Source organism: Schistocerca cancellata, chromosome 1 (genome assembly GCF_023864275.1).
Source record: "Schistocerca cancellata isolate TAMUIC-IGC-003103 chromosome 1, iqSchCanc2.1, whole genome shotgun sequence".
Classification (NCBI taxonomy): domain Eukaryota; kingdom Metazoa; phylum Arthropoda; class Insecta; order Orthoptera; family Acrididae; genus Schistocerca; species Schistocerca cancellata.
This window is the reverse complement of record NC_064626.1, coordinates 866,914,185-866,928,406: the sequence shown is the minus strand read 5'-3', so window position 1 is coordinate 866,928,406 and position 14,222 is coordinate 866,914,185.

Sequence of the window (14,222 nt, the reverse complement as noted above, 5' to 3'; positions counted from 1 at the left end):
ATTTTGTGAGATAGGCTCTTGTTCCCCCCTCCCATGAACCATGGACCTTGCCATTGGTGGAGAGGCTTGTGTGCCTCAGTCATACAGATAGCCATACCGTTGGTGGAACCACAACAGAGGGGTTTCTGTTGAGAGGCCAGACAAACATGTGGTTCCTGAAGAGGGGCAGCAGCCTTTTCAGTAGTTGCAGGGGCTACAGTCTGGATGATTGACTGATCTGGCCTTGCAAAACTAACCAAAATGGCCACACTGTGCTGGTACTGCAAATGGTTGAAAGCAAGGGGAAACTACAGCCGTAATTTTTCCCGAGGGCGTGCAGTTTTACTGTATGGTTAAATGATGATGGCGTCCTCTTGGGTAAAATAGTCCACCATATGGATCTACAGGTGGGGACTACTCAGGGGGATGTTGTTATCTGGAGAAAGAAATCTGGCTTTCTACAGATCGGAGTGTGGAATGTCAGATCCCTTAATTGGGCAGGTAGCTTAGAAAATTTAAAAAGGTAAATCGATAGGTTAAAATTAGATATAGTGTGAATTAGTGAAGTTCGGTGACAGGAGGAACAAGGCTTCTGGTCAGGTGAATACAGGGTTATAAAAACAAAATCAGGAGTAGCCGGCCATTGTGGCCAAGCGGTTCTAGGCGCAACAGTCTGGAACCACAGGACCGCTATGGTCGCAGGTTCAGATGCTGCTTCAGGCATGGATGTGTGTGATGTTCTTAGGTTAGTAAGGTTTAAGTAGTTGTAAGTTCTAGGGGACTGATTACCTCAGCAGTTAGGTCCCATAGTGCTCAGAGCCATTTGAACCAATGCAGGAGAAGGTTTAATAATGTTTAAAAAATAGGAGCATGTGTCAGCTATTACGAACAGCATAGTGAACACATTATTGTAGCCAAGATAGACATGAAGCCCACACCTACCACAGAAGTACAAGTTTATATGCCAACTAGCTCCATAGATGATGAAGAGATTGAAGAAATGTATGATGAGATAAAAGAAATTATTGAGATAGTGAAGGGAGACGAAAATTTAATAGTCATGGAGGATTGGAATTCGATAGTAGGAAAAGGAAGAGAGGGAAAAGGGGTAGGTGAATACGGAATGGGGATAAGAAATGAAAGAGGAAGCTGCCTTGTGGAATTTTGCACAGAGCATAACATGATCATAGCAAACACTTGGTTTAAGAATCATGAAAGAAGGTTGTATACATGGAAGAAGTCTGCAGATACTGAAAGGTTTCAGTTAGATTACATAATGGTAAGACAGAGATTGAGGAAGCAGGTTGTAAGACATTTCCAGGGGTGGATGTGGACTCTGACCATAGTCTATTGCTTATGAACTGTAGAGTGAAACTGAAGAAAGTGCAAAGAGGTGGGAATTTAAGATGATGAGACCTGGATAAATTGAAAGAACCAGAGGTTGTAGAGAGTTTCAAAGAGAGCATTATTGAACGATTCACAGGAACAGGAGAAAGAATTACGGTAGAGGAAGAATGGGTAGCTTTGAGAGATGAAATAGTGAAGGCAGCACAGGATCAAGTAGGTAAAAAGCCGAGGGTTAGTAGAAATGCTTGGGTAACAGAAGAGATATTGAATTTAATTGATGAAAGGAGAAAATATAAAAATCCAGTAAATGGGGCAGGTCAAAAGGAATACAAATGTCTCAAAAATAAAATCAACAAGAAGTGCAAAATGGCTAAGCAGGGACGGCTAGAGGACAAATGTAAGGATATAGAGGCATATATCATTAGATACCGCCTACAGGAAAATGAAAGAGACCTTTGGAGAAAAGAGAACCACTTGCATAAATATCAAGAGCTCAACTGGAAAACCAGTTCTAAGCAAAGAAGAAAAAGCAGAAAGGTGGAAGGAGTATACAGAGAATCTATACAAGGGGGATGTACTTGAGGGCAATGTTATGGAAATGGAAGAGGACGTAAGTGAAGATGAAATGGGGGATGTGATACTGTGTGAAGAATTTGACAGAGCACTGAAAAACCTAAGTCAAAACAAGGCCATTGGAGTAGATAACATTCCATTAGAACTACTGATAGCCTTGGGAGAGCCAGTCCTGACAAAACTCTACCATCTGGTGAGCAAGATGTATGGAACAGGCGAAATACTCTCAGACTTCAAGAAGAATATAATTATTCCAATCCCAAAGAAAGCAGATGTTGACAGGTCTGAAAATTACCGAAACATCAGTTTAATAAGTCACGGCTGCAAAATACTAAGACGAATTCTTTACAGACGAATGGATTCCATAGAAATGTGAGGCAATACTGACCCTACGACTTATCTTCGAAAATAGATTAAGAAAAGGCAAACCTTCATTTGTAGCATATTTAGACTTAGAGAAAGCTTTTGACAATGTTGACTAGAATACTCTCTTTCAAATTCTGAAGGTGGCAGGGGTAAAATACAGGGAGTGAAAGGCTATTTACCATTTGTACAGAAGCCAGATGTCGCTTGTAAGAGTCAAGGGGCATGAAAGGGTAGCAGCGGCTGGGAAGGGAGTGAGACAGAGTCGTAGCCTATCCCCGATGTTATTCAATATGTATATTGAGCAAGCAGTAAAGGAAACAAAAGAAAAAGTTGGAGTAGGACTTAACATCCATGGAGAAGAAATAAAAACATTGAGGTTTGCCGATGACATTGTAATTCTGTTGAATACAACAAAGGACCTGGAAGAGCAGTTGTATGGAATGGATGGTGTCTTGAAAGGTGGATATAAGATGAACATCAACAAAAGCAAAAGGAGGATAATGGAATGTAGTCTAATTAAATCAGGTGATGCTAAGGAAATCGATTAGGAATGGATATAAAATGTAGAGAGGATATAAAATGTAGACTAGCGATGGGAAGGAAAGCGTTTCTGAAGAAGAGAAATTTGTTAACTTCGAGTATAGATTTAAGTGTCAGGACGTCTTTTCTAAATGTATTTGTATGGAGTGTAGCCATGTATGGATGTGAAACATGGACAATAAATAGTTTTGACAAAAAGGGAATATGAGCTTTCTAAATGTGGTGCTACAGAAGATTGCTGAAGATTGGATGGGTAGATCACATAAGTAATGAGGAGGTATTGAATAGAATTAGGGAGAAGAGAAATTTGTGGCATACCTTGACTAGAAGAAAGGATTGGTTAGTAAGCCACGTTCTGCTGCATCAAGGGATCACCAATTTAGTGATGGAGGGAAGCGTGGAGGGTAAAAATCGTAGAGGGAGGCCAAGAGATGAATGCACTAAGCAGATTTAGAAGGATGTAGGTTGCAGTAGTTACACGGTGATGAAGAAGCTTGCCCAGGATAAAGTAGTATGGAGAGCTGCATCAAACCAGTCTCTGAACTGAAGACCACAACATCAACAACAGGCTCTTGTTTCTTTATGATGGAGGGCATGACCATGTGGTTAGAGTTTTACCTTATATTACATTTATCTCATAGCAACTGTTTGCACTTGCGGTGCTGTAATCAGTATTTCTCACACGAAAAAACCGCTTAATGCGGTTTATTGAGATTTATTTGTTTAGAGGATTGGAGGCCAGTTTGGCATTTTACTGTTCTTGCACTGATGTTTTTCTTTGTTGTGTGATGGCAATTTGTTTCTCTTGTGGTTTAATAATGTAATTATTTAGTCATAACTATCGGGTCCAATGATTCCTTTCTCATTACGTTTCTTTTACCATTGTGGAGAGGCTAGGTTGCTGAGGCAATACATTCCCTCAAATATCATGTCACATTATAGTGGAACAGGTCTGAGAACCGAAATAATTTTGTGTTTGTATAAGACCATCTTTCTTTTGTAGTAGAACCGGTCTGAAACAGAGTTAATTATGTCTGTATAAGAACAATTTCCCATTGTAATAAAACAATAAAACGTGATGTTGATTTGCATTCCTGCATATAATGAAATGTATTCTTACATAAAAATAGGCGTGACTCATTCCTGTGGATTTTTTCCTAGGTAATAAAAGAAATCCATAAGTAACTTACATAATCGGTTTCCATATGATCATTCAGATGTCGGCTTTTCTGTTGCCATCGCTCAGTTAATTTTCTCAGATTTGTTTCGACCACTGGACTTGCAGAACCGATGACAGTCTGGTCCAGCACCGAACGAGGTAAATATTATGGCTTAGCGTTAGGCACAAGACAATATTCCATTCCATGTGGTAAAAGATGGTTGATTTTTTTTAATAGGCTGCAATGAGTGCTAGAACTATAGAGCTATGAGCTTTTGTGGGTGCAGTCCCTTTAAGACAAATGCATAAAAGCACTAATTATAATAGAAGTGCATTGCCAAAAATAGCTATGGCCTGTCCACTCATTCTATTGGTTAGGAAACCTATTTTGAATTTCCTTTTTACCAGTGATATTAAACCACATGGCACCGCTTTTAAATAGATATTTGAAGTCGTTATAAAAAAGGAAATGATTGACTGAAGGTAGCTCTTTTGTTATGGCAATAACTTACTTAATCTCAGATTCCTGGACATGTCAAGCTACATACTTTGAATAGATTATAATTACGAGGAACATTTACTGAATCAAATAAGCAACTGATGACTTTCGTCAGATTGACAACGCCAAAATACGAACCAAGCCAGTACATGATAATATTACCGTAATGGACAAAGTTGTGAAATCTGTGGACTTAATTTATTCTATTCTTTGCAGTGAAATGGCCAGAACTTCTTTAATTTTAAGTTAGTCTACTTTGTATTCAGTCAATTAGCAAGTTTGATAAGCCCCTAAATATTATTGAACAACATTGATAATATTATTGATGCTTCATTATTAATTACTTTCAATTACCTTTCAGCCATCAACTAAACTGGCAGTAACAGTCTTTTAATACTTTCAGTTATTTAAAGAACTACACTCTGGTACTCAATTACTGGAAAGGAATTGGACCCTAAGTATGTGACGGTGGTTGAGAATAATGATAAATCAGGTACCTATAGTTTTACATACAACACGTATTATGAAATGAAGTTTACCAAGAACATCACTGGGTAATTCGTATCACTGGGTAAGTTTCTATTTTGAATGGAAATAAAACAACCTTACTGTTCGTTGCAGACATTAAGCTGTCGTCTCTGTTGTCTTCCACAATGCTCCTATTGCTCCATGTAATACTGCGGGCACATCTCGATTCACGATGGCCAATTATGTAGCAGGATCCTGATGTTATTGGAGCCTCTTAGATCTGGCCACACTCATCATGATGTTGTCTCTCTAAAGACAACTGCACCTCACGTATGCCCAATAGTGGACTTGCTTGTGTTCACTCTTACATCTCGCAACCAAGTAAATCTCCAGCACACTCTGCTGTGACGTCACACAGGCATCCAGAGGCAGTGCTACTACACAGTCTTTTTTTTCCAGCCAATGATATTGCTTCTCCTAAGCTTCTCTAACAACATTAGTTCACAATTAATACAACATCACACACAACAATTGGTACATCTCACATTTCTGATTAACATCTAGTATCTAAAGAAATACAGAATAAAACAAGTACATCATATTTGCAGTAAACATAATGGGCAAAATCTTTAGGTTGAACATTAGTATTATAGCGTCACAAGCTGTCTTCAAGTTTATTGGTTTTGCACTTAGACATAATTGCAGGTCAGCAGCACACATACGGTATTTCCAGTAGGACGAAACTGATGATACATCACTGACAAACAATGAAAAGAGTATAGCACCTAATATCGAAACTTGGGGACCTCTGATGCTACCTGCCTCAATTGTGACTTTATGATGACAGACATGATGCATTTCTGGCGCGATGTCAGATATGACCACTGCACTAGCGAGAAATTTAGAATGCTAAATTTGGCAAGTAGAATGTTGAAGTTGATAGTGTCAAAGGCTTTGCTCAAGTCTAAGAAGCACATGATAGTCGCCTCTTGTGCATCCATGGCGAGCTTCACGTCAGCTGTTACTTTTATTAAGGCAGATGTTGTGCTGCACTGTTTATAGAAGCCTGATTGGTGTTCATGTAGTAAGTTGTTCCAAGGTATGTAGTTCATTAGCTGGTCATGGACTATGTATCCCAAGGCACTGACAGTGGTGGAAGAACGCAAACAGATCGGCAATCAGGGGATGCTGTGGCAACGTCTGTTTTCGGTAATGATGTAACTAGCCCCGGTTTCCAGGTCTCAGAGAAAACACTTGTGATTAATGAGTGGTTGAAGGTATCTGATACAGTGGACAGTAGTGGGCCAGTCTTCATTAGGACTGTGATACCATCGTGTCCAGTAGATGTAGTCTCATATGCACACTGGCTTGTTGATGGTATTGCAAGTAACATGCTTTAGATAGAAATATTCATGGCTACAGCTGTTTACCCCCATGCAGTAATCAATGACTCTCTGTTTCCTTTGCAGTTGGGTTGTCGTTGTAGGAAATGAGAAGTACCAATTTGGTTCTTCAGCTGTAACAATAGGATCAGCTGCAGTTTCTCCTTTGCCTATACCAAGACCATATAGATTTTTCTTTAGGACAACTGGTCTGTTTTTGTTGTCGGTTAATACACACATGCCAGAGTGTAGTATTTCTCATAGCTTAACTAACTCAGTTCCGTTTATAATTGTAAGCAATATAATTTTCAGTTGTAGGGCGTAGTTTTTATCTCTGATGTACAGAGCTTCATGAGCTGTTTTAGTTCCTCATTAGATCAAGGAGCACGTTTCCTTCTTACTGTTCTGGTCTTTAGGGGAGCATATTTGTCATATACTTCAATAAATTTGTTAGTAAAACCATGAAGTTTTTCGTTTATGTCCGAGAAGAGAATATAAGACGTCCTCTAAACTACTGCCTGCACCTCAGTTTCAAGTCCACATAAATTAATACGTTTGAAGTCTCAGTATGTGGTCAGCGCTGGGTTCTTTCTGGAACATTCTGTCGGGAATGTCATGAAAATTATGTCATGGGAGGACGTGCCAGGCGCAGATATTTGAGAGGTATGATTTACCCTGAGAATTTCGTTGCAAATATGTCTATGAGACTGTGGCTATCGTTTGTATGATGGGTAGGAGGAAGATGAAGTAGCGACATGTTTGAGGAGGGAAACATGCGCTTTAAATTTCACACTGGATGGACTATTGTACAGAAAATTTATATTTGTCTCACCAAGTATAATTATATGCTCATATATCGATCTGAGACGAAAGACCAGTTTCGAAGCAGGCCAACCCACTTACTTTAGGAGGTTTGCGGAGGACACATGTCAGGCAGTTTCTGTTAAGAGATTTAATCTCTATGAACTATGTTCCACTTTATTATTGTTGGAAATGTGTAGCATAGTAGGTAATAAATCACAATGTACGAGTATGTTCGCTCCTACTCTACACCCTCATCAGTTACACCTGCCAAGTCTTAGAAACATGTAGCCGTCTAGGTTTACTGAACTTCTTAGAATACTCGGTTTGAGCCAGGTCTCCGACAGAAGTATTACATGGATATCAACCTCGTGAAATATGTAACGGAACTCGTCAAGACGAGCGGGCATGGATTTGACATGGAGTTTGTTGTGTTCAGAGGCAGAACGTGTAAGGATGCCGCTAATGTACAGTTGTGACTCTTGAGTCAGCGCTGGCAAAGAAACAAAGGTATAAGGAAAGGCGCTAGGGTGTGTGAGTGCAGGTTCCCTCAGGGAAGAGGGAGGTTTTGTGGCCACAACCAGCGCCATGTGCTGCAGAAGTCAAACAGCCGTTTGCTGACAGGAAAAGAAACTCGCTAAACAAAGCTAGAATAATCTGTGGGCAACAGTACTGAGAACACACTAAACGGAATAAAAACGAAGTGTGCTATTAATGGCGTTACTGACAAGTAATAACAATAATAGAATGATATCCTGCTCAAAACAACTAGAGGTAAGATTGAGTTGCTAAGAATTGTTAATGAGAAACAAATACGTCTGTATCTGAAAACACTTCCACTTACTGCAAGACATTTTATTTTCGTTGGTATACGGTAAAGGAATATTACATCTCCGGTTTTCACTTCTTCTGTCTTCTGTGACATGGATTACCTAAAGGTCAGTTCAAACGCTTCCCCATCTAGTACTTTTTTATTTTGTAACGTCTAAAATAGACCCATAAGACGTTACTGGTAGGGATGTGAGAATGTGAGTGGTTGTAGGAGTTATATAGTTCATCTGGTGTGTTACAGGTGGTCATGTGCTCTTCAGGCACTAGTTACGAAATTCTGCTTGATGAATTCACAGAAATTTGTCCAACATTTTTAACTAAATACAAATATTATGACACTAATCTGCATTGTTTGCAGTTGTGCAACCACTTCTTAACACTGCTGAATCTTAACACTGCTCAACCCTATGACCATCAAACCTTTTGTGTTTCTTCTTATCAGGCCAATGCTAAGATATGAAAAAGCTATGTTTCCTTGTAAGATGATCTGATGTGATACGTCTATTGCTCCAGTGTCAATTCCACAAAGACTAGACAAGAAAATATGTTGCTATCTTATAAGGCAATATCTAATATCTAACATGGTGTAAGTGCAAGACTGTGAGTGTGACCCACAATACTGCGTCTTAAAGAATCCTACCTCAACAGTCTGACTGATCTGATTATATAAGGATAATTAGCTATGGAAGTTACAACCTTTCTGTTATACACAAAAGTCAAATCGACTACTGTCAAAAAGCTTCATTGGTGATGAAACATACTAAAACTGTTCATCAAGATGAAACTCACCATATATTATGTGTCAATAATTACCACTTCATACCTATAAATTTATATATTGAGTAGGAGTTGTCATTCAGAAATTATTTTAATTTCTTTTTAAATGCTAGTTGGCTACCTGACAGACTTTCAACACTATTTGGTAACAGCTGAAGACATATGTACCACCATAATTCATCTCTTTCTGGGCCAAAGTCAGATTTAACCCGTTGTAGTGAAGATTATCCTTTCCTCTATTGTTGTAGCTATGCACTTTGCAATGATTTTTGAACTGTGATGGGTTGTTAATAACAAGTTTCGTAACTGAATATGTCTGTTGTGAAGGTATTTTACATATCCCTAGTTCCTTAAATAAATGTCTGCAAGGTGAGCTCCAGTGTAAAGCACATTTTTGCACTATAATTATTTTTTTTTTATTGATGAACTATGCCAAAACATGATGTACATGAATGTAGCGAATGGAAATAGATATAGTAGGCTAATTTGCTGATATGTTTATCACCAAAATTTGCAATAACCCTAATAGCATACGCAGTGAAACCAAACATTTCAGCAGGTCATCTGTGTGTTTCAATTTCTCATCAATTTCTCATCAATTCACACGCCAGCAATTTTGAATATTCTGCTTTAGCAACAGACGTATGTTCAAAGTCTGTATTTATCAGTAGTGTTACGCCATTTACTGTACAGAACTGTGTATACTGTGTTATCCAAAAGTTCAGTGAAAGTCCATTTGCAGAGGACCACTTATTATTTTTTCTGAAAGTAAACAGCTACATCTTGTTTGCTGGGTTTGATTACTACACTTGTATCGTCACCAAAAAGGAACTAGCTTTGTATCTTCATGAATACAGAATGGCAAGTCATTAATATATATATTCGAACAATAAGAGACCCAAGACTGATCCCTGTGGGACACCATTCTTGATACAACTCTAGTTAGAGGACTTTGATGATTTTTGCAGACTGTCAGTGCTGTTAATTCCAACCTTCTGCATTCTTTGAGTTAAATATGAATTAAACCAGTTGTGCACTGTCCCACTCATACCACAATACTTAACCTTATGCAAAAGAATTCCACGGTTCACACAGTGAAAAGCCTTTGACAGATCAAAAAATATCCCAATGGGGGATGTTCGGTTATTCACAGCATTTAATATTTCATCAGTGAAACTATATATAGAATTTTCTGTCGAAAAGCCTTTCTAAAAACTAAGCTGTCATTTTATTAGTACATCATTTTTACAAATATCTGGAGCTACTCTTGAATACATTACTTTTTCAAGAATTTAGGATAAAGCTGTCAGCAGAAGTGAGATAGGGCAGTTGTTGTTAGCAGAGACCTATCCCTCGTTTTATCTAATGTTTTAGCAATAGCATATTTCAGTCTATCTGGAAAAATTTCATGTTTCAGTCAACCACTACATATGTGGGTGAAAATCTTATGTATCTGTTGGAAATAAGCTTTTAATACTCTGTTGGAAATGCCAACAATTCCATGTGAGCTTTGCTTTTGCCATATTTATTATTTTGCCAATTTCAGAAAGAGAGGTGGGTTGAATTTCAGTTTTATCAAATTACATAGGTTTTGTCTCTTCCATATATGGCCTTGCATTTTCAAATCAGGAGTTGGAGCCTATTTTCTCACAACACTTAACAACAATTATTAAAAATATTTTCTACTTCTCACTTTTTGGTAGCAAAATTTTCATTGAGTTTGATAGAAGTACAGTCTCCCTGTACTCTCAGTTGCCCGTTTCCCATTCAACAATATTTCAAAATGGTTTTAATTTTATTATCAGAGGTGCGAATCTCAGACATAATCCACATACTTCTGGATTTTTTAAATAACTTTTTGTATACAGTATGTACAATTTTTGGCTGTTTCTGGTCATTACTCTTTCTAGCTATAAGATATATTACCTTTTGCCTGTTTACAAAATATATGTTTTATTCCATTAGTAAGCCACGGCTTTTTAGATGGTTTCTTACAATTACATTTCATTGTGTTCTTAGGGAAACTGTTTTCAATATACACACAAAGTATCATGAAAAAAGTTAAATTTTAAATTAGCATCGGTTTCCCTGTGCACTTCATCCCACTGTAACTGTTGCAAGCTACCCCTAAAATTTGTAAATGTTAAATCGTTAATGGAACACACTGTTTTGGAGGACTGTTTGCATTACTGTATGGAGCTATGTTATATACTGTAGCTAGCTGTGCATCATCATCATCAGAAACGCCATTCCTAACAGGAAACATTTTTATTTCATTAAATTTATCTCCGTCTATAAAAATATTAATCAGCGTGCTGCTTTTTTGTACTACTTGAGTAGGAAAATCAGTAACTGATGTCAAATTGAAATAACTAATTAATACTTCAGTGTCATTCTTTCTGTCAGACTCTTTCAGAAAATCTATACTGAAATCTCCACAAACAATAATTTTCTTCCCTCTGTCTGACAGGCAGCACAACAAAGAATCCAAGTTTTTCATAAATAGCTTACAATTTCCCGAGGCTGACCTATATAGAGCTAAAATTATAAAAGTACTTTAAGCTCACAGGCATATGCTTCTATATGTTGCTCTGCATAAATTTTTTAGTATTTAAATTTTTTGCACTATGATAAAGTTTAGTGTATCATCATCTCATCTCTCTATAGTATCTCTACTACAGTTTGCTGAAACCTTATCTCCACATACATTTACTTTATCCATATCTTTTTTATATGATGTTCAGACAGGTATAATACATCTAATCTGCCCTCAGTTTCCAAGCTTTCTAAACAAAGATGAAGTAATACGCTAATATTATTTTTCAGTGTATTTTTATGAAATATGTGATAGACTAACATTATCTTAAACTGTACTTTAATGAAAATCTTGTGATATTTTATTCTCTAGTGCCTGCCTGCCTGAGCTTCTCATTGAGCTTAATTTCATTCAATTTTGAATCATTGGACACTGATGTTAGTCTAAAAAAGAGATACTCCCATGAGTTTCAGTGTTCTTCCCCATTAAAGATTTTGCTTTCATTCAAGACAGTTTATCCTTTCCTTCCCTTCTGAGATGCAGGTCATCTCTTCTGAAATCCCACCTAACAGTAGTATCAGCAGCAACCAAGCCCATGCCTGACAAAGCAGCTGATCTAACTCCATAAACAGGTTGAAATGGCTCTAAGCACTATGGGACTTAACATCTGAGGTCATCAGTCCCCTAGACTTAGAACTACTTAACCCTACCTAACCTAAGGACATCACACACATCCATGCCCAAGGCAGGATTCGAACTTGTGACTAGCAGCAATATGGATCTGGACTGAAGCACCTAGAACCGTTCGGTCACAGCGGCCAGGCCTCTAACTCCATATTGAGACTCCCAACAGAGATGTTCAGTCTGGGCCAATCGTACCACATGAAAGCGAGAACGAAGCCAATATTTGTATGCTTCATGGCAAATGCTATTTTTACCAGGTCACTCTCAATATTGCAGACCTGATCCCTATCAATATGGTTCCTTGCTTCACCCTCTATTGCAAGATGATCCTGCTGTGTAAGATCCTTGTCCAATTAGCCTATATCCTCTGTCACTTCGCTAAGACATTCACTGGACTGGGAAAAACTTGAGTTGGTACATGTCACCTAATTTTTCCTGCATGATCTGGCCCAAACCTCTACCATGGTTTCTACATAACAACTGACCTTTCCTCCTACTTTCTGCTTCGTTTGAAACAGTTGGTTTTCTGATGAAATTTAGTTGAACATTAACTGCACTTACATCTACTTGAGCCTCTTCCTTAGCTGAGGTAGCAAGGCAAACTATTGTTTGAGCCAATAATGCAATTGTAAGATATTGTTCTTTTTTGGCCTCTGTTTGTTGCTGTCACTTCCCAATTGTCTTCACCCTCTCACCCCTTAACCTCACCACTTCGTCCCTAGCACAATCTAGCTCAGCCTTAAGAACTCCAATCTCCCCTTTCTGTTCAGCTGTTTTTCTATACCTTGAACATACTTTGCAATATCATGGAAGAGACCCATTTACTTCCCCAATTCCCATGCAACTACATCCCCCTCCCCCGCCACGTATCCATTTGTCACAACAGCTGCATAGACCCCGGAACTAACTCTCCTGTGGCAGCTCAAAACCTTACTGCTCATGGTTGTTTACAACATTTTTACAGATTTTATCTACACATTAACAGCAATATTCTATTAACTAGAGACCACAAGAGTCGCTAAAGTTATGTGGGACACTAATATATGTGTATACTATTAATAGAGTAAATAATGCACTTAAAATAACATTAAAACTCAAAACTTGTGAACCCGAAAAATTAGACCTAAGATCGTTTATGAACTATACGGACTAGTTTTCAAAATAAGTAAGAGACAAAACCTAAAGTCTTTAATTTCCCAAGTAAATAAAATTAGATGGGACGATAGTGGAGACCAGAACAGACGTAATACCTCATCTTCTAGCTCATCAAACCAACCTTGAAATTACCAGCCTCGATAGTTTCCAATCTACCTACCGTTTATTGGCAAGTAAAAAGGGCCCCCAAAAATGTTAATATGTAGATCGACTAATCCACGACATTGGTGGGTATATTTATTATTTATATCTTTCAACTTGTTGTCTCTTCTAGAGCTGCAAGCTGACAACTTCTCTTCATACCTTCTCTCTTTGTATCTTCTTCTTCTTCTATTTCGTATGTTGCTAATGAATAACGTAAATAAAATTCTTTACATAACGTATTTGCTTATTTCTGCTTTTGCACCAAAAGCCGTCACATGAACGCTCTGATGACTAAACATGTAGCACTTCTGGCACTCATTGTGTATCTGCTTGTCAGTATACATTTATCTCTCTCTCTCACCTATACACACACACACACACACACACACACACACACACACACACACACACACACACACACACACACATACATATATACATACATACATACATACAGTGCAGTTGGGACAGTTTTCATATTCTCATTCATCAATGTTCTCATTACAAACCTGTCAATGCTATATTGATTCCTACAAAGAATTAGTCTAGATGGCAGTTGACAATGAATTTTTAACTAATGTTTACAAGACATTTAATTAAGCATGATAACAGCTTATACATCTCATAAAATGAATAAAACCATTTGCAATTAAATGAGCCTGATAGAACTTTCTATTCTCAAAACAAACTGCAGCCTCATAGGATGTTTTTGTCGTGCTTATGGTCGAAGCCAATACGATAAATTCCAGTTAATGTTGGATTTCATCAAGTTCAGCATTTAAAAAACATTTAAACACTAAAGATTGTTTCCCCTAAATGAATGTATAGAAGTGTATACAGCTACAGTCAGCTTACTTGAATACGTAGTCTAATAGATACAAATCACTTGTTACCTGAAATGTGAATGGCCATCTAATTTTTGTTGGCTAACACCATCATTTATGTTGGCAACTTGACAACGTTAACTGACATTTATATAGC